Source organism: Clytia hemisphaerica, unplaced genomic scaffold (genome assembly GCF_902728285.1).
Source record: "Clytia hemisphaerica strain Z4C2 unplaced genomic scaffold, Clytia hemisphaerica genome assembly, whole genome shotgun sequence".
Classification (NCBI taxonomy): Eukaryota; Metazoa; Cnidaria; class Hydrozoa; order Leptothecata; family Clytiidae; genus Clytia; species Clytia hemisphaerica.
The window spans coordinates 1,450,986-1,473,704 of record NW_027104433.1 but is presented as its reverse complement, the minus strand read 5'-3'; the positions used below and the strand labels follow the sequence as shown (position 1 = coordinate 1,473,704).

The following is a 22,719-nucleotide window of genomic DNA, read 5'->3' as shown; positions in this document are numbered from 1 at the left end:
TCAATGGGAACTTATTTGTCGAAATGAGACTTATTATAAAAATGATATTTTTTGTCAAAATGTATGGTCACAAAACTGCAAATCAAAATTCAAAATTTTCCAGATTTTTAAACCATTTTTCATGCGATGGGTCCTAAATCATTAGCGTCATCCAATCCATCAAAATGACTCTCTCTTATGTAAGCCAAGTCTTAAAGTTTTGACACTAAAAAAAAAATTTCAACTCGTATTAAAAAATCGTTAATTGACAACGTAATATATTGCCTTGGACACCAGAAGTGGCGGAATTCAATATTTTCTTTTTGATTTAATTTGGTCAGGACCTTCGCAACAACTGAAACTGAAAAAAAAAATGTTACAAAAATAATGTAAGTTTTCAAATCTTTAAATCCCCATTGAATATCTTTTAATCCATAAAATTCTGAATAACATTAATGCTTGAGTTGGGAAATTGGGGAATATTATTTACAAAATTCTTACACATCATCATACCGCACTAGCAAGCACTGACGATATTATCAAATCTATAACTTGCAAGTAATATTAAAAATAAGGTTTCCGATTGTAATTAAGTAATTCGACAAGGAAATATAAAATAAACAAAAAAAACGCCTCATCAAATTAACTCTCTTCTCTTGAATAACCAATCAGTGATCGTTTAATTGTTTAGAAGCACATTAACGACATAGAAACAAAAGGTCTAAATGTCGCCTCTTTAATAAGCCTTTTTTGGCCACACGACAATGTGCTTGGCTTGGGCCAACGATGTAAAAATAATAGATAACCAACTACCTCTAGAAGGCACTTCTCCCAAGAGAACAACCATTGTTTTCCTATTGAAATGAGCACTCCTTTAAAAAGCTCTGTGTGCAGTGCGTGTTATGCTTTTAGCTAGATTTTGACACACTTTTTGACATCCACTGAATTGATAGAAAATTTGAATTGTTATTTACTGCAAATTTTGGAATTTTTTTCAAAAGATAAAGGTACCAATCTTTAGACAAATTGACTACCGATCGGCCTGATACCACTTAATCTTCATCTGGATAAATAAACGCTCATAAAATGCTGTTATCTGAAAAATATATGTGTGATTTGAAGTGCGATATCTCACGAATGGAAAGTGCATGAAGGTTGCCTGATACAAAATAAACAGATGAATGTTTATAGAACAATAATATCTAATTAAAAAATTCCTTCTGTGAGGCTGCCTATAGGAAAATACACTTTTTTTAACCCAAATTTTGGAAAAATATACATCACGTGATCGATTCTGTCCAATAGAAGGTTGCAAATGAAGCAAGTTTTTATTTAATTGCACTTTTTACGATGCAAAATGTCATTAATATTTTTACAACCATAACACGGATGTTTTTTGAGAATCAAGGCAAGTTGGTTATCTATTATTTTTACATCGTTGCTTGGGCCTTCCTTTCATTTTGCAAGCATCTTTGCTCTCTTTCTACAGATCCCACTTAACAGTATCTATTGATTGGGATAACCTCAAATTTTGCAAATTTAGCGAAATATGGTCGAAAGACAGTTATAATTATAATCACACTTTGCAAAGCTAGAAAAATTACATTTCTGACTTTTTCAACTCAATCATACAGGTTTTTTTATAAGAATTTTTATAAGAAGCTTAAAAATGTTCTTAACATGTTCTTATTTTCGCCATTAAGTATTTTTGTCTATTTCTTTAAAAAATCGAGCCCTAAATTGTTCTTAACTTGTTCTTAATATTTTGATCATCGAAACCTTCTATTCTTATATAGCTTGCTCTTATAAAAAACGTGTGATTAAAGTTGATTAAAGAATAATCTTAGTTGTGCATTGCCTACGATATTGGAAGTCTTTATACGATTTAGCATCGAGATAGCTAATCGTTGTAATGACCTATTAACCTTTGAAGTATCACTTAAAAAATGAGAAATAAAAGTTGACTTTTACCCTTATAACGTGGGAATCGAAATTATCTATATTGATACACGTGTCTCTTATTTTTTCTCATAAAAATCAAAATTTCTGCAGTTTTTTCAAAAGACTCATGGTGACATTGTAAATAGTGTAGTTGAGTCCACATTATATGATGAGTTTGGTGTTTATGGTATGGTCTGGGAAGAAGAAAATCTTTTAACCCTTAGTATAGAGTAGCTTGAAAGCGTGTACTGTATGCCTATCTTAAACCATGGGCGATGGGGAGGGGGTACTAGAGTTGGTGGATGAGGGGTATGTGCGGACGGGACCTCAGAAAACCGACCCTCAGATAGACCGTGCCCCTTACCCGTGGATACCCCTTAAAACCATACCCCTTAAAACCTACAAAACTGCACTTTGGGCTCTCTTAGCCACTAAACTTAATTTGATATTATAAAGCGTCTTAAAAATGTACTTTCATAAAATACCTAATTTCGAGAATTTCAATTATCGTAAAATTCGAAGTTATTCAAATTTTTATCAAAAACCCTTAAAAAAATCAAGTTTTTCGGACCTAGAGATTACACAATTGAATTTTAGGTACCTATACTTATGGTAGGTATGAAAAAATCATTTTCTTCTTCATGGATAGGCCCTCAAATTTTTAATTCAAAGCTCATTTATGGAAGTGGCCAATTAAATCTGAAAATTGACTTTCTAACATGGTCATATTAGACACTACCAAAATGTAACTTAAGTCAATAAAATTTTTGACCCTGCAAAGCCGTCTTTTGACAAAAAACAGGCGCAATGCATTATGGGCATGGAATCCTGAGTATTAAAAATGTTTTTTTAATTAAAAATAATTTTTGGAAATGGATTTCTAGCAATTGAATCACGCGGATTTAAGGTGTAATAGTGTAGGTTTTAAGGTGTATTTTTATTTTAACATACAGTTTAGGTACCAATGATCTAATTGTAGCATTAGTAACTTTGCAATGAATCGCTGTTCAAAATTTGAAACCAAAAGGACAATTTTATAAAAAGTTATTTGAGAAAAACCATTTTGTAGGTTTTAAGGGGTTTAATAGCTTAAAGGGCGTTTCCACGTGAAAAACTAAAAACTGGTTTCTACAAAACATCACTACTAGGGTAAAAATACAGCGTACTTTCAACACAAAAAGTTTCAGCCTAGCTCCACCTAGATTTTCAGATAGAGGGTATTTTGTGTGGATTTTAAGGGGTACGAAATGATTCGATCATTGCTTTGTGACTAAAACAGTTAGTTTCTTTTAGTCTTGGGTAGGACGGGAAGGGAGTATCGATGAATAAGCATTTCTGACTCATAACGACGGAACATTTTAGTTCAGTTGTTGGGATGTAGTTTGTGTGTGAGTCATACTGGAATTTAAATTGGAAGGGTTCAGTTTAATATAGCATTTTTCATATTTTGTTGCTATACTCTCCTTGAATTATGAATTTGATTGAATATGTTGAATGAGCAAAAAGTTGAATCAATGATGTTTTTTAACTTATATTTTTGTGTTTGATAAGGTGTTTGTAGAACAACAAGTCGCTTTTTATACTTCTGTCTTACAGTGCAATTTCTTTCCATAGATTTTAAAACGGGGTTGAAAACAAACTAAATTTTCAAGTGGGGCTGAAATTGAAGGTTTAACAAATCCCTTTGTCTTTTTGTATCAATCTAACGTCCTAGATATGCAGGCGAGTTTACAAGTTTGATAAAAGGAATAAAACATCAAAAGCGACCAAAGTCAGCTACAGCAAGTTTGAATTATAAAAACATCAGTTTCCTGTAGAATAGTACGGTAGCGAAATGACCTTTTTCGCTTCAACCTTTACAATTTGTAGATGGCTTTTGTTTTATTTTCTCATTGTATGGTCCCTTGGGAATTCAAAATCAGTTTTTTTTCTAAGCTGGAAAAACTGGGGAAAATGGGTCATTTTGGAATAGAGATCTTTGAAAAGTCAATTTTTGAAGTTCCTTGTTGACAAAAACTGATTTTTCTTTGTGATAGGGCTTGAAGATGTAGATATCAAAAATGGGGTCATTTGTCTCGTTTGGTCTACTTATTCCCCCGGGAATGTCAGGGTCAACCTAGGCCGCTTCTGGACTAGAATTGAACTTGATAAAATGAAATTTTATTGTAGCTGAGCTAATGATTTTGACCTTGATAAATAAGATTGGTTTTTGATACCAATCTATAATGTCCTTTGCTAATTAGGACAAATTGCAAACTCTTATTGGTTTAAAACTCCTCCTTTACTTCATGGGAATGAGGCTGCTAAAGCAAAGTAATTTGGTGGTCGAAAATTGGCGAAAACTTGAAATTCAATTCATCAAATTAAGATTTTGTAGATTAATACATTTTTTTAAAAGTTCATTTACGGTTGGTTTCGAAACACAGGAGACAGGAAAATGTACAAGTTTTTTTATAAAAGCATCCAAAATTTTTAAAGCCTTCGGATTGTTCTTAGCTTTTTCCCCATTTTTTGAGTATTGTCCATTTTCCTAAGAAATTGGGTGCTTTAGAGTCCGCAAATATTCTTAACTTGTTCTTTACATTTTGACCATCGAAGCCTTGTGTACATAGTTTGTTCTAAGGAAAAAAAGGATAATCAAATCAATCTTCGAACTTGCCATTTCACATGAAAATTTGAATTAAAAACACAAACCTTCTTCTAATCGTAAAAGTAATACAAAGAACATGGGAACATATCTAGAACAGTATTTAGAAATCGTCAAAAATGATAATGAATGATACAATTTACCTTGAAAACGGCCCTGACCGAAACATGTTAGAAATTTCTAGCATCTAATGGTATTTTTGTCTCGATCCTCCGTCCGATATATTTTTTAATGATACAATTTAAATGCACTTACCTACGAGCAGGGTTTATTCGCAATTGGGGTGGAGTTTTATAAGATACTTTAATATTTGGTCATTTAAAGTAATAAAAATGACGGAACCAAAAATGAAATTTCTAGCATCAAATGATAAAAAGCTTCATTTTTTTCTTCTTTATTTTTCATCTTCATTTTCTAAATTTTCTGAATCATTTTTCTCAAAGGTTATTGTGCTCTAAATTATCTTTTCAACAGTCTATAATATGTGAGAATTGAAGTATTCGTTGAAAAGTGGCAAACAAAGCAAAGATCAGTACACAAGTGTGGACGACTGGACTTTAACTCTATGTTTTTCTTTTATAGGGTCACGTGGAAAATTTTCAAAATGAAATTAAAATTCATTTCCAATCATTCTAAATTATCTTTTCAACAGTCTATAATATGTGAGAATTGAAGTATTCGTTGAAAAGTGGCAAACAAAGCAAAGATCAGTACACAAGTGTGGACGACTGGACTTTAACTCTATGTTTTTCTTTTATAGGGTCACGTGGAAAATTTTCAAAATGAAATTAAAATTCATTTCCAATCATTCTGTGAAAAAGTTGTGAAAAAGACGCTCAAAAGGTTCACCAATACCTCAATGAATAAATGACGGCCAAATCATAAATATAATGTATAATTGTGAACAGTCAAGATTTCACAGATTTAGACTTCAAACTCAGCCATAGGTCTAAATGTTCTAAAGAGCACAAACTTTGGATAGTTTTAAATTCAGTTCGAAGTCAGGAGAATATTTACAACAACTAACTTTAATATTGAAAAAAGAACCCAAGATTTTAACTGTTGTTACAATTTATTTCATAGAGTCATGTTTTTAAATGACTAGTTACTCCCGACCTGGAAGTTTGTCTAGGTATATTTATCATTTTCAAAACTATTCTACGCTCAAATGATTAAAATAAAAAAATGTAAACACTAAAAAAAGATTTTGAGATACTATTAAAATTGCTACAATATACCGAGAATTTGGAATAACGAAAAAATTAACACCTTACCTTAATCCTTCCTGGTTTCATCAAGTGTCAAGAACCATCAGATGCCTCAATTCCATGTCCTATCTGGCAATACCCTTAAAATAAACAAAAAATTGTTTTTGCAATATGATAATGTAATTAATAAACCAATCGCGATTGACCTTATCTTAAAGCCTTGTTTACATTAGAGTAAATTTGTATTTTTTTCGGTTAAATTGAATGTTAATTTAAGTTTACAGAAGTCTCGATGTGGGAGGCTTTAAAATCGGTTTCAAAGGTTGTCGATTTTTCACAATTTCTATGGTCTTGTGTGCAGATAACAATAATTTAATAATTTTGAATATATATGTAAGTAATTTTGAGTGTTTTTCGTATTTTTCTTCAAATAAGGCAAAAGATATTCTTTTTTTGAATTTTGATTTATTTTAAACGAATAATATCTTAAAGCAAATCAAACATACTCTTTATCAAATAAAGTTGTTCCGTTTTTACAGTTTTTGAATATTTTGATTTAATGTTGACTACACGTTTTTTTCTTTATAAGAACGTCAAAAAATTTCGAAGCCTTCGGATGTTCTTAGTTTTTTGGATTTGAAGCCTAAAAATGTTCTTAAGATGTTCTTATTTTCAGCATTTTTTGAGCATTTTGATGTAATTTCTTAAGAAAATGCATGTTTTTAAGTCTCCAAAGCCTTAGAATGTTCTTAGAATGTTCTTAAATTTTTGGGCCTATATAGTTATATAGTTATTGTTCTTATAAAAAAACGTGTAATGTATGAAGGTCTTAATTGACAAGCTAGACAGGTCTGAAGATACGACACAAAATAGAAACGAAAGCCACTTAGATTTGAGTGCACCGTATAGTTTAGTCAGTAGCGTAGCCAAGAGGGGCGCAAAATTTGTGCAGGAGAGCAGATTTTTATGACACTGTAATTTTCTATTCATGGTATTAATAGATAATTACAGTGTCATAAAAATCTGCTCTCCTATACAAGTTTTCCGCCCCTCTTGGCTACGCTACTGGTTTAGAGCTTACAACAACAAAATTGGATCTTTACATCAACATAATTCACCAAAACCTGGTGTTAAATCTGACCGCCCAGTGAGCTCCGAAATGCAATTTAAAATGCATTTACCTCAAATCGTTAAACAAAGTTTTAAAAAGTTCTTCTAAAAAAACAGAAATTTGTATGCTTATAAAGATAATTGGGAAGACACACAGATGTAAACAAAGCTAGCCAACAGGTTGTGTAAGGAGAAAAAGAATGAAAGAAATTGTCAGTTGGTTCAATTGTAATGAAACACATCATTGTTGTTCGTCGCAAGGAAGTTTATTTTCATGACCGTTTTAAGTAATTAACGCAAACGCATATAATAATACAGCCAGTTTTTTAAAAGAACAAACAATATAAGAACATTAAGCTTCGACGGCTACAATGATAAGAACAAGTTAAGAACATTTTAAGGCTTTATGAAATCAAAAACACCCGATTTCTTAGGAAAATGGGTAAAATCGTAGCAAAAAATAAGAATATGTTAAGAACATCCACTTCAAAAATTTTGGATGTTCTTATAAAAAAAAGTTTACCAGACTTCCATAATGAGTCACTCACTTACAAGTTTTGGATGTTCTTAACTTTTTGAGTTTTAAGCCTAAATATGCTCTTATTTTCACATTCCGTGATAGAATTAGGTGTTTTAGAGTTTGCAAAGCCTTAAAATTCTCAGCTTGTTCTTTACATTTTGGCTATCGAAAGCTTTGCGTTCTTATATAGTTTGTTGTATAGAAAAACGTGAGAAAGTTGAGTATTAACATAGAAAGGCTGTTAAGGAGTGACTGGGTAGGGTAGAATTGAATTTGGCTAAAATGAATGAGTTGGAGAATCGACAAAGAGCAGTCAAAAAATAAAAGCATAAACGATGAACGATTTCAATTTATTCAAGACCAATCACTTCGTGGCTCGATACTATTAAGTTTTCATCGCATCCTAATGTGGGGATATCGACAATATAAAATCGAAAACTTCCTAAGCTAAGGAGCTATTAGAAATTTTAGGGTGACATTTCGCTTCCAGTTCATTTTCAATTACATATCTAGAGCTATTGTTACCCTTGAAATTTTTCGGATTTCAAACGGATGTCTTTTGCGTTGGCTTATCCTTTGCCACAATCCCAGCTGGCACAAAACGTTGTTCCAACGTTCATCTAACGTTATATGGACGTTGCGAACGTTAGACTAACGTTGAAACAACGTTGTGAATGATGATCTTTAAAACCCTGACTGATTACCTCAGAAAAATGCTGATATGGAAAATGCTGATATCATTTATTTATTTATTATTTATTTTATTTATTTATTTGTCCATTGACTTTATAATTCCCTTGAGAACGGACTGAGTCCGAAACATGTCGGGAAAAATCAAAATATAATAGCCACATCCTTTTTCACCGTTCAACACATTGACTTAATTAGTTCACCCATCAGCAAAATATTTCACATTTCATTTAGTCTAATCCTTAAAATTGCCCCAATAATCGAAAATTGCATGTCATGATTGATGTCTTTGATTGCACCATAGCGAGTGGGAGTTGTAATAAATGCATTCTCGAAGTAGGAAATATTTTACTTGTCATCTTTTCACACTAATCTGTTTTTTATGGCTGCGTACGAAAACGGTTAAGACTAATTTGGCTATTTTGCTTAGCATTATATCAATAAATATTTTTAAGATAAAGAAAAACCAACAATTTAAACATCTGAAAATGTCAAATGAGTTTTTTAAATGTTTTGGTCCTAACCTCATTTTGCGAGTTTATGTTCTCTGCAGTGGAGAAGACGTTTGGTTTTTCATTTGTAAAGATAACAAGAAGCCCGTTGGGCGTGAAGGCCCAGCGAAAAGTAACGTGTTGAAAACGAGCGTGCAAAACAGCAAATGCATGACCCCGTTGACATGGATCAAAGTGAAGACAGGAAAAAAAAATTCAAAATCACCGCGGTACTTCTCATTGGTTAGACGCTTGAAATTTTATTGAATGGTCTCCTACCAACTGGGCCTACACAGGCGCAGGTTCAACTTTCCAATAAAATTCTAGCCTGTGTATCCAGACTCAAAATTTCAGAAAAAAAATCTTATCTGGTGTAACTAAAAATATCGGGTACAGTTTGTTTGATACTGCCTGTGAGTGAACCCTTGTTGACAGACTATCAAAACCCAGGCAGACACCATATAACCTCTTTTACAAACTCAAAAAACTTTCAAACTACCTTAAACTACATCAAAACATCAGCCACATCAGGCCACATTTTAAAAAGGCTCCTTTCCATTTTGTTTAGAAATGAACCTGTGTTTTCATTTTCATTTGTTCATCTTTTTTCACAAGGTCAGCTTTTTCCATAAATTATGCGCGCCCATAGAAAAATATAAAAAAATCCACCGAATATTCTGCTTAGTGAGTGGGCGCTTTCTAACGAATTAGGTGCACTCACATATGCAGGGAGAAATATCCCTGCAGGCATGTTAGTTGGACCAGACCGTAAAAAAGAAAAATGATCTTTAAAGAACTAGACAGTAAAATAGTTTTTACGGTCTGCATATCCAAGCTAATAAAATTCATGTCGTTAATGTGAGTTAACAGTTAATGCGAAGATCCAGAAATGACCATTTTCACTGTTCATGCCTTGCAACCACGAGAAATGTTCAATCTAGTTTGAATTTACCCATGAGCTGCATTTTAGTGCCATTAACAGATTCCAAAATCAGTTTATATACTTTGAATAATTACCATCAACTGCTCCAACTTGGGACTATCTGACAAAACATGCGACGGCAATTCGGCCACCATTTCACCGAACTTCCAAAGTCATTTGATTTGAGTTAAGGAAAGGCGTTTTTAAAAATACACGATTTCTCTTTCGATTTTACAGTAAGTGAAAATACAGACCAGATATGCAACAGTCCCATGTTTCGACCAATCGTCCCAAGTTAGAGATGGTTGACGGTATGTGAGTCGAGTTTGAAAAATCAAGCCACCGACTACTGTTTAATGCGACAGATCCAGAATTGACCATTTTATTTAATGTGTAGAATCAAAAGTCCCAATCTTGTTAAAGTTTACACATGAGCTGCATTTTAGTCTCCGCTAACATATTCCAATAATCAGATTTGAAATCTGTGTCGAGTTTGAAAAATCAAGCCACCGCACCAATCGTGAAACGAGACAGATCCAGAAATAAGCATTTCCACGCGTAGCCTCATGGAAAAAGTACCAATCTTGTTACAATTTACACATGAGCTCCATTTTAGTGTCCATTATCAAATTCCAGAACCAGTTTACTTTTAATAATCATGTGTTGAGTTTGAAAATCATACCACGTCCCACCAGCCACTGACCGTTGTTAGCAACAGATCCAGAAGTGACTGTTTTCTTGTGTAGCATCAAGGAAAAAGTTCCAATCTTATTCAAATTTACACATGAGCTGCATTTCAGTTTATTTATTTCCATTATTACCTAAGCTAAAGATAAAGTCTTTTCGAAAGCAATAAACTAAAAATAAAAGTGATTTAAGGTAGAATTTCACTCATAAAACTTTATGAAAACTTGAGCAAAGACTATAAGATATAGCAGAATGTTGAAAAAGGTTTATAAAAGAAAATCATTACAAAATATCTTTGGTTTGAAAGTCTCTTGACCACTAAAGCAAAGAAAATGTTCAAGAAAGTATGAATCAACCTCCTCGCTTCGACCGCCATCTTGTTTTGTTTTGAAATTTGTTTTTGAAGGAGCGCGAAATCAGAAAATATATCTTTTATAGCCAGTATTCGACTTTAGCAACCTTTTCCCTCTCCAAACGGCAAAATTAAAAAGTGTGTTACTGGTTTTAAGCGCCGTTTCTACCAAAACGGACGGACAGACAGCGGACGGAAAGTTGCAAATGAAAGGCCCTATCGCTAGCGCTGGGCCAATGACTGACCAAAGACGACAATGACTCAGCATTTATACCATCCTCGATCGTGTTACTCCAATTCTTTTCAGTCTATTCCCGAAAATAACCCCTGTCTCAGTGACCCGGTGAAGTTCTGAAATCTATCATTATCATCAAACCATGGCTTGCATTAAGCACGGGGGGGGGGGGGGGGGAGCACTCCGACCCACAGCAGTTAAAATGCACTGTAAGGGTGTATTTTTGATAGAGTGCACTACAAGGGTCTTCATTTAGCTGGATAAACTGTAAGGGGACTATTGAATTGCAAGTCTGACCGTAAAAATCTGATGTATTTTTATAGTTTTGACTCGTACCCATTTTGATTTGTTTTGCACGTTGTTTCGATATCTCAAGCTCATTTTTAGGTAGCTGAGAGGCTCAGCCTACTCTGTCTATATATTTCGACGTGTATACCGGACTTAACGGAAAAACAGAGGAAAGACAGTAGTAGGCCGACTATTAATGAAGTATACTGGCGCAGAATTGTGTTCGCTGTTAAACAATTGTTGAAATCACGTGATATTATTGTTTTGATTGGAAGTGTACGAATCTGATTGGCTAGCATTATCAACGGCTTTTTTTGGCAAGAAATTCAAACCAATTGTAAACAAAATTCAAACTGAGTCATAATACTCTAACTGAGTAGCTTCTGATGGGATTTGATTATATTGTGTAAGTTTTGATTAGAGAGTATGGATCTCCAGCACTAATTTTTAGGTGGCTTCAGAAAAATAAGATATGTATGGTGCAATCCGAAATGGATAATTTACGAGGTTAGAGCATAAAACCTATTGAAAGTAAGGTGTGTTTACATTAATGACATCAATCAATTGAGATGAAGAGAATAATCTTTTGGTTTCTCGTAAATAAACAATAAAAATTGGTTAAAAACCACAAAATATTTCGAAATTCTAAAAACTACATGCGTTCAACCTGCGATCTACGTATATAGACGTTACTAGGTCGTTAACATCATCTAAATTGCACACAAATAAAACCAAAATGTCGTTTAATGTACCATCATCAGACACGAGGAATGATCGATGTTCAAAAACCAACTGAAATACTTCAAATGAACGCCCCCGTCATTTAACCTCCCCTTCTAAAGCATTTACTATGGGAACATATAATATTCTACTTGTCGCTTCTCTAGACAGGGTTTTCTCTTTTACCCTCTTATACAGATGCAAAATGAGAGACAGAGAGATGTCCAATCCGTTAAAGTGAAAATATGAAGCTCTCTAAGGGTGGCATAAACCAAGTCATTCTAAGTTTCTCTGAAAGAATCCCAAAATTACAAAAATCGAAGATGTTCCCCCTATTTCTTACTACGTTTCAATTTTTTGGCTTCAACATACCTTAACTTCACAATCTGTTACCTAGGATTGAGACTTAAAGGTTTTGTTTTTAAATAAAAGTGATATCGTTTGCTTTCTCATCAATTTTAATGCACAAGCTTTTTCACATTGGATTGACACGGATGTGGAGCAAGATTTTAATTTAGACTATTAAAATTTTCCGTGATTATTGAAAACTTTTGTTGCTTCTCGTAAGCTTTCATCTAAATACTGCTGAAGTTAACAGAAAACCGCCCATTGAAAATCGACTCCGCCCAAAATTGTTTTAAAAGATCTTTAGAAAACTTTACTCGTTTAGTTTACTTATATTTAGATCTTTTCGAAATCGTCCTTTGGCAATGAAGACCCATGTTTGTCTGGGTTTGCAAGGTGTGTCAATGGCTCACAAACAGACTGTATCAAATATTCTGTATCAGACTAATCTACCTGTACCAAGCTCAATTTTATAACTTTGTGAGCTGATAAGATGATTTTTCTTTTTCAAAAGTTTTGAGCTTGGATTTCCAGGCTAGGTTTCGGGTGAAATTTTGAAACTTTAGGGTCAATCAAGAAATCTCTCCTCTGAGCGTACATGTTTTTATAAGAATAAGCTACAGGCTTTTTTTTATAAGAATACACCTTATAAGAATTTCCATGATGAAAATGGCCAAAAGATTAAGAATATGCTAAGAATATCACCATCATGGAATTTTATCCCAAGTAAGGCTCATTCCTTTCACAAAAATGCCATTTTATGCTTGAGACGTATGTACTAAATGTTAAATCTGGTCTTAATTAGGATCCTAACCTAAGAATGTTGTAAGAATCTTTTAGGATGATTTTGCCAAAAAAGTTAAGAATATCCATGATGAAATGGATTTACACCATTCTTATAAAAAAAGCGTGTATAAGAGCATTTAAGGCTTCGAAGGCCAAAATCAAGGACAAGCTTAGAACATATAAAGGCTTCACGGACTCTAAAGACCTCTAGAACACCAACTTTCTAAGGAAATTGCACAAAAATACACACAAAATGGTGAAGATAGGAAGATTTTAGGCTTAAAACTAAAAATGTTAACGACATCTTTTAGGAGCATCAAAATACCAATGAAAATGAAATCTTACCATGTGGTCAAAACTCCAAAGTCTTTTTGTTTCTTCTCCATGTTTTGATACTTTCGACTGAAACGTAATTATGTTGTGGTGTCTGACAAAAAAATACCAAATATCGAAATCCCAAGTCATAAATGAGAAAATTTTACAATAAAACACAAAATGCATTTTACAGTGTCGTTCAAAATGGATTTGTTGTAAATGGAAATAAATTTCGACACACTTGAAACTGACATCTATCGAATCGATCAACAAATCACACAAAATAATGCATAAATAATGAAATTTGATTGGTGGATATTTTTATGCATTCGAAAGAATGACCGAAACCGGGGGTCAAATTATATTGATTGAAATTGATTATCTGAGGAAATGCAGGATATGCAATTTTACTTTTTCCAAGAGATGGGAATTTGTGTTTGCTATTTTTTGTTATTTTCTACGATAGCTTTTAAAAGCCTGGCTTAGATATTTTCCACACCAGTGTGTAATTTAAACAACCCCTGGATTAAATTCGCTTCGAGGATAAGGGGCATATTCAATGCGGAAACGAACTATGTACTGATAAAATTCAAAGGACAAAGGATGAGTTCAAAAGTAGAACGCTTGTCTTGAGAATTTGAATTGTCATGGGATAAATGATCAATTATCATGCAATGCTGGACAAAAGGTTTGTAGACTTCTGCAATATTTGCAATATCGATCAAAAACAAGTTCCCAAGAGGCTCTGGGTGCTTTCCAAGCCTATCCAAGCCTATCCAAAGCTGTTCAAAGTCTTTCAAAGTCACCCACTGCAGTCTAACCGCAAGGGCAAACCACAAGGGCTTGATTAACTGGCTTACACCAGTATCAAAACGCTGATTTTTTGCTTGTGGTTCCCTCAAAAGCAATTCAAAAGCAATGCAACGACTTCAAAAGTGTTTTTCTTAACTTCCATCCCCTTTCAGACACATTGAAGAGTCATTTTGCTCTATTTCTCATCATTTTTCACTGAAATTTCATTTGTCTACAACCTTTTGTCCGGCATTGTGGGATGATTGATCAATTATCACATGCCAGTTTTGAATTCTTACGACTGGCGTTTGAAAATTTGAGCTCATTCTTTGAGTTGAGTAGCCTGGATATCCAGGCTGTAAACTATTTCACAGTCTAGTTTTTGATATTTTATGTTCTGGTTTACAGCCTGGTCTCCCTAGAGCGATTTGCATTCTCTATTCTCGCTTGCTTGCGCTCACTTCGCTAAAACCGCAAGGGCCAATCTACACGGCGTTGAGCAATTCTAAAGCAAAAATAGGATAGTCCTCCAGTTGCTAGTGAAGATAGGGCTTTCTGTTACATGAAAACATGAAAAAGAAGAAAAAAGAGGCAAGTTCATTTTCCAAGAAAACATGGTTGGTCATGATAATGCATGCAAACCTTTTTATGGACTTTGGTGTAATCTTTGGATGTTTTAAATAGTTTTAGATCTTGTATTTTATTTATTTTTATTTATTCTTTATTTAGAGTTGGGTATTAAAATATAGATTTTACAAATGAAAGTAAACTCTAATTAAATCCAACTTAGTAAAAATTAAAAAAAGAAGTAATAAAGTTAAAAAACACGTTAAAAGTAAAATAAACTATAACTTTAAATGCAACCTTTGCAGGTGCATATCGGGGAAACAGATTTCAGAGCAGCCTTAAATGAATTTAGTGAGTCAAGATTTTTAATATTGGATGGTAATTTGTTCCAGGTGGAGACTGCTCTGAAGTCAAAGGTATTTACAGCAAAAACACTATCATATTTTTTATACAATGGTAAAGCTAAGGTAAGACTGCTTTTTATTAATTTCTGTTTTGCTGCCCTGGGTTGGCTAGGAAACATGGGTTTTCACTTTCATTCTCTAGGGAGACCAAGCTCTATAATTTTAGAACTTTGTATGTTGAGGTAAATTTTGTTTTTTCTAAAATTTTGAGCTTGGATATCCAGGCTATGAGTTGAGTTGATAAAGAGAGTATTTGACGTGTAAATACTGAAGTTTTTTAGCAAGCAGTTTTACTGTTTTTAACTTTTATCTTTTATTTATTTTTTAGACCTGATGATGATACAAAAGTATCGAAATATATTGTCAAGTAAAATAAAATAAAATAAACCAGCTACGCTGGAAGCTCCGACTTAGAGATTAAAAGATGTGAAAGATGAGTTTGTTGAGTTAGTTGTGTTAGAACGTTGCCCACAAACTACTAATCAGATCAGAGCAGATCAGAAAGCAAAGTAATAATTCTATTGCAGCGAATAAATAAACCAGCTGGATAGCTCTTCTAAGTGATTACACATGCACTTTCTTGCCTCAAGAACCAACACAACCCCCCCCCCCGCCCACTCATCCTCGACTAAAAAAGTCCAAAATTGGAGCTAAAGGAGAAAAACATTTAGAAGTCAATATTTCCAAGTTGTTATGAATTTATTTTTTTCTAAACTTGCCAATAGCGAAGCTATGATGCGCCGTTGATTTGATTGTCCGGATAAAATTTTGGGGAGAAAAATAGCCTAAATTAGAGGCCACAGCTTTTAGCTAAGCGTTATTTTTTCTGTTGGGATAATACTTGGTGGAGGAGAGTAGGATAATCCAAATAAAATGGTACAATAGTGTGTATGTAATAAATAGTGGTATATTTGGAAAAAACCTGTTTCTGGTTTGAAAAATCTTCAAAAGGAACGGTCGCCCAAGCCAATGAAATTACGACAAAGTCCAAAAAAAATCATTTTCAGTTATAACACTGAAAATTTCTCCGATCTTGTTAAAATTTACACAGGAATTGTGTTTTAGTATCCTTTACTGAATTCTCATAGTGATATGTTTTTAAAAAACCTGTTTCGGGTTTGAAAAATCTTCAAAAGGAACGGTCGCCCAAGCCAATGAAATTACGACAAAGTCCAAAAACAACCATTTTCAGCCATAACACTGTGAAAATTTCTCCGATCTTGTTATTAAAATTTACACAGGAATTGTGTTTTAGTATCCTTTACTGAATTCTCATAGTGATATGTTTTTAAAAAATCTGTGTCAGGTTTGAAAAATCAAAAGGAACGGTCGCCAGCCGCGATGAAATTACGACAAAGTCCAAAAATGATCATTTTCAGCCATAACACTGTAAAAATTTCTCCAATCTTGTTCAAATTTACACAGGAATTGTGTTTTAGTATCCTTTACTGAATTCTCATAGTGATATGTTTGTAAAAAATCTGTGTCGGGTTTGAAAAATCAAAAGGAACGGTCGCCAGCCGCGATGAAATTACGACAAAGTCCAAAAACGATCATTTTCAGCCATAACACTGTGAAAATTTCTCCAATCTTGTTCAAACTTACACAGGAATTGTGTTTTAGTATCCTTTACTGAATTCTCATAGTGCTATGTTTTAAAAAATCTGTGTCAGGTTTGAAAAATCAAAAGGAACCGGTCGCCAGAAATTACGACAAAGTCCAAAAATGATCATTTTCAGCCATAACACTGTGAAAATTTCTCCAATCTTGTTCAAATTTACACAGGAATTGTGTTTTAGTATTCTCTATTGAATTCTCATAGTGATATGTTTGTAGAAAATCTGTGTCGGGTTTGAAAAATCAAAAGGAACGGGTCCCCAGTCAACAATAATATGATGATGAATACACAAAACAGGATCATTTTCAGCCATACACATAACACCACAAAAACTACTCAGATCGTTTTCAAATTTGCACTGTTATGTTGTAATTTTAGTATTTTCTTTTGAATTCCAATGGCTGTGTGTTTGCAAGTTTCATTGTCAAGTTAGAGTTTTATGATTTTGTGTGTCTAGAAGAAGAGAAGTTAGATATCAGCTGACGATTCATGGCCAAAATTTCTCCAAAGTCTTTCCACATTGTTAGAGAACCAGTATGCATCAAACTTCTCATAAATCATGTCCAAAACATCATGAATAATGATGAAAATGATCAATTTTTCACTGAGATTTGCCCATTCGCTACACAGTCAGCTAGCCCACTTTCGGCAGCCATTTTTTTCTAACTACTTTCGGCCAATCAAATCACAATATTATCAGAATCCAGATAATCCGTTTTTATTAAATCGGAATAGATCATCGGATTAGATAAACAAAAAAAAATGTCTTGACCGTTGTCGGAAGAAAGAATTAAAGGCTCCTAGGCCGGAGCAATGAAGTTACATCGTTGATATTTCACTTCTGATACTGATAAAATTAGGGTCTCAAAATTGGACTTTGAAAAAAATACTTTAACATTGAAATAAAAAAAGCTCGAATTCTCCAAAATTCCGCCCGAAAGCTTTGTTGAACTCTTGTGACCGTCTCTACAGATTTATAAAGCCCGAAGAGCTAGATGTCGTGCTTTAAACCTATTCGGCCTAGGGGGAGGGGGACTGTTTCTGTTCGGAGGTCAAATTATAGGTAATAGCTCTGATATAATAGAGCTTTTGCCATGAAATTTTCTGTAAATTGCTAACTTTCATTTAGCTTCATAATAAAAAAAATTTGACACCTAAAAATTTTCACACCTTGAGCATGATGACATTTCTGACAGTAAGGTGTCACAAAAATTGACATTTTCCAATACAAATTTATTTCTTATGTCAATTATATCGTTTTTAAACCGTAATTTATTGAATATTTAGAATAAAATAAGCATTTTAAACTCAGGCAACTTTTTTCAAAAGCCGTTGTTGGAATACAATAGCCATTTATAAGAACAAAGAGAATTTTCGGTTTTTGCTCACTTTGGGCATGATGAGTGACGTCATCAAAAAAAATTTTTGTCAAAAGTTACCTTATGTGACAAGGATCTCTTAGAGGGGGATTGTGGCAAAGAGGCCCCTCAAAACAAATATTTTTGATAACTTTTGAAATATTTATCGAATTGACTTGAAATTTTGCAAGTGTGCACCATGTATGAATTGGCATCTCTGGTGAAAATTTTGACATCATTGATAGATGACGTCATCACCACCTAATAATGTCATTATTCTTTGAAAATACCGAAAATAGGATCTCCCCTCTAACTTTTCACTTAAGTTTTATTTTCTCATTGTTTGCAGAATCGTGTTTTAACACACCGGCCAAAAATTGCCCTTTTCGTCTAAATCAGCCCTAAGATACTGTAATTTCTGTAATTACATTCTTTGAAAATACCGAAAAGAGGATCCATTCTCTAACTTTTTTTCGCTTGTTTTGTTTGCTCATTTTTTGTAGTATCCCTTTTTGCCTAAATGTCAATGAAAGAAAATTGCTATTGACTTGACGAGTGCTAGGTATCGATAATACAAGCTTGCAATCATAATTTCAGAATTTTTTTTTCAGTTTTGTTGAATGTGAGCATTTCAGGTAAAATGCGGACCCATCTGTAAAATACCAACCGCTCACGTAACTAATTGAAATTTTAAAAGCTTTCATTAACTTAATACAAAAACTTTACAATCAATTTTAGGCAAGGCCAATTTAATTTGTTGTTTTACGGGCCAAACCAAAAAAGAGGGTCGATTGGTCGGTGAAAAAATATAAAAATGGAAGTAGAATTTCACCTATAAAATCTCCTAAAAGGCAGCAAAATCTACTACATCTTGACAAAAATGCGAAGTAGAAAACATAAAGGCACAAAAAGGTCGAATTCATGGGTAAAATGAAAAATTGAACATTCAATTCTCAAAAAAACCTTGGAAAAACTACTAAAATTTGAAAATCTGGGAGTCTGTAAAGCAATGAAAACAAAAACATGCTACCAAAATGGCTACCAAAATGAATTTTGTTTTTATTTCGATTTTTGGAATTTCAGGGTCGGTCGGGCCCGTAATACAACTAATCTAATTGGTCTCGCCTTACATAAAAAATGAAAATTCTCATCTGCAACATAAGGTAAATAATACTTAGTATAAAGGGAATATTACCGTTAAGAAGGTGTGTCACTAATGTTTCACAAATAAATCATTGATTCTTTTTAACATTTTTATAAATTCTAAAAACTTAATGAAGTCAAAAGTGAAATTCAGTATGACTTGACGAGGAGGGTTTCTAATCTAAGGAAAGACCCGTGTCTCTGAAACGTAAAGACAGTTTTTCCTTGCTTCTTTAATGCCGATCTCATCCACCAAATTGCAGGTTACCCAACCTGACCAATGACATTCGACAATAGATCTTATCTGTTATTAGTTGTCTTCAAAGTCACTTCATACTATCTTCTAAACAATTTACCAGCTTTCGTGTCGCATCTAAATTAGAATTTGAAAGATTTTGGGTTAAACGGCTATGGTTACATAGAAAATACTCTCAAATCTGTAGGAAAAGATCCGGGGGGTACTAGGGTTGGCGAATGAGGGGTACAATAAAAGTCATAATATTTGAAAAAAATAGGGAAATTCCCACGAAATCTTATAGCCACAAACAATTTGGAAGCGCTCTAACTTAGGTTGGAAGGGTAGAGTTTTAACGCTAGACTTAAGAGATTAGGATCTAAGGATCCAAGTTCAAGAATGGCCCAATAGGGCTCAGAATATAGCCTGGAAGTCTATAAGCCCCTCCCAAATTGAAATATTTGATTAAATTTATCAATTAGTCCAAAGATCTTTCTCACCCGAACTTTAAATTGCTAAAAACGGGGAATTAACTAAAATTCTCAATGTATTTTGACCGAGATTGTATGTGCGGACGGGACCTCCGAAAACCGACCCTTAGAGAGACTGATTTTTGCTGATGAAAAGGTGGCCCTTAAGTGAAACTTTTTTGAAAACTTTTCTTCGATTTTGGAAAAAAGTCTAACCATTAAAGAGACTTCTCTCAAAATCAAAAAAAATTCCTAAATATCGTGAATTTTCCGACCCTTAGAGAGACTTTGAAAGGTGAAAAACCCGATCCTTACCGTCCGCACATACAAATTATTTTCATGGCCCCCTTAGTTGGTCAAGAATTTTAGCAATTTCTCAAGATGTATATGGATAAAGGTATGAATCTAGAATTGTTATTTTTAGGATTGAGACGAGACCAAATTAATTTATTCTTCTACGGGCCATCCGACCCTGTTTTTCCCTAAATCGAAAAATAAAAATATTGAAATTGCAAAGCTCGAGGATGGATTTCATAAGTTTTCTACAGATGTTTTTTAACTGAAAAAGTTGAAAAAGTTTAAGTTCATCCCAAAACTTTGATAAAATATCGCAATTGAAATGAAACCAAAGTCGCTATCGCAGCCGACAAAAGGGGATAAAGTCTACTGCTTCAAAACGTCATAGAATTTTAAACCTTGACCTTTCGACCCTGAATTTTAATCAATTTATTTTTATTATACTGACTGATCGACCCATATCTTTCTGAAGGTCTTCCAATAGAAAAATAAATTAAATTTGTCTCGCCTAAGAGCATAAATTTGCTAAATAAAATTCATAGTATCGTGATTGGTCGTCAAAATGTAGGTTTGTGGCCCCAAAATGTAGGTCTGCCTAAAACCAAACTGTATAGTCTAGTGAGGTTGTAAAATGTGAGGGGATGGGTGGGCGGATTATTTCCAAGTAAGGACACAAGAGAGGTTGTGCAAACATGAAAATAGATAAAGTGGTGAATATTTGATTTGAAATGAAATACCTTTTTCCGGCCAAGATATATCCAAGGAAGAAGATGACGATGAGGACAGATCCAGTGATGATAACAGCTATGTGTTTTTCCGTCACTGAAAAAGAATTAAATATGTCGTTTTCAATAGACTGGAGTCGATTGTACACGCCTTTTTTTAAAGAATGGTGTAAATCCATTTTATCTATCATGGATATTCTCAACTTTTTTGGGAAAATCATCCTAAAATATTCTTACAGCATTTTTAGGTCAGGATCCTAATTCAGACTAGATTTAACATTTAGTACATACGTCCTAACCCCCCCTAAGCGTAAAATGGCATTTTTGTGAAAGGAGTGAGCCTTACTTGGGGGTAATTGACAGTTAATAATTGAATAAAAGGCTCTAAAAATGACATTCAAAGCTTGAGTAGCAAAATTCCATTATGGTGTTATTCTTAGCATTATTCTTAATTTTTTGGCCATTTTCATCATGGACATTCTGATAAGGTGGATTCTTATAAAAAAAGCGTGTAATCCGTATTATACAGTAATATGGATGTTACATGATAATACGATAATTGTTACGGGATAATATCAGTTTTGTTTCCTTTCCATGATTCGAGTCTTTACCATTATTGCTTATTTTCTACTATGTCTGAATTAGCTATGCTAGCGCTCACCCCCTAAAGAATTTTTTTCAAAGAACTTCCTCAAAGTTTGGTAAAACCTGTCAATTCTGTCCAATTTTGAGATTTTTCTGTCACGATTATTTTCAAACTGATTGCACCCCCCCCCCCCCGAAGGCCAGGGGATTTAAAAAAGCATTCACTTACATTCTGTGAGAGGAATTTGTTCGGTTGTAGTCGTCTTAATGGTCGTAGTGAAGTTGGTTGAATTGTTAACGAAAGGTGTCGCCGACATGTTTGAGATAAATTGTTTCTATATATTTTTATCTATTTCTATATATCAACACAATAAACAGTAAAACAAACCTACAAAATAAGGTCGGAAGGAATCAAAAACTTAAAAACTTTCTGTAATATTTCGTGTGTCTTCTATTTTTATCTATTTCTATATTTTTCCACAAGGTATGGTATGCTGAGGCCCCCCCAGCGGACCCTCAATTCACGCAATCACGCAATTTTTTTTCGAAATTCACGCATTCACGCAAATTTTCCTCGAGTTTCACGCAATAACCCGATTTTTCAGAAATCGGAAATTTTTTTGGGAAAAATCGGGGAAACATTGGAAAATCGGGAAAACTGCACATAATCGGTGGAAAAAAGGGAAAATTCACGTATTCACGCACAAAATAGCCCAGATTCACGCATTCACGCAATCAAAAAGTACATTTTCACGTTCACGCAAGTTTTTTCAATTCACGCATTCACGCATTTTTTTTTCAATTTTCACGCATTCACGCAACCGAAAATGCCCATTCACGCAATCACGCAAACCTGATTTGAAGATGAAGCGACCCAGCTGGCACACAACGTTGTTTTAACGTTCATCTAACGTTAAATGGACGTTGTGAAAATTAAATGAAGAAACTATTAGTTAATGAAACTCTACTATGTGTTGTACTAACTGTAAAAACGAATGTTGAAAGTTGTTCTTTGTGATAAATATCATCCAACCTTTTTGTGTCTTATTGCCTTAATTATTATTTTTGCGAAAAAAAATCAACCGATAAAGTTCTTCAGTAATATTTCAAACGTTATTTGTCTAAAAAACATAGACATCTTGATTTTTAAAGGGAAAATAATAAAATATCACCCAAATATTACGTACTACTCCTCCAGTGGTACCCCGCATATCACGTTACCACGCTAAATTCTCTACTCTCATCATAATCACGAAAACTGCTGATAAAAATTGTTCAGCACGCAAAAG

General features: G+C 33.6%; 1 long non-coding RNA gene across 1 annotated transcript; it reads right to left on the bottom strand.

Annotated features, from left to right (window-relative positions):
* Positions 1-18,666: 18,666 nt before the first annotated feature.
* LOC136820685 (uncharacterized) lies at positions 18,667-21,792 on the bottom strand. Its single transcript, XR_010848628.1, has 3 exons — positions 21,660-21,792; positions 20,858-20,942; positions 18,667-19,491 (listed from the first exon to the last, which is right to left on the bottom strand). It is a non-coding gene; the product is annotated as an uncharacterized lncRNA (long non-coding RNA).
* Between the last annotated feature and the right edge of the window lie 927 nt (positions 21,793-22,719).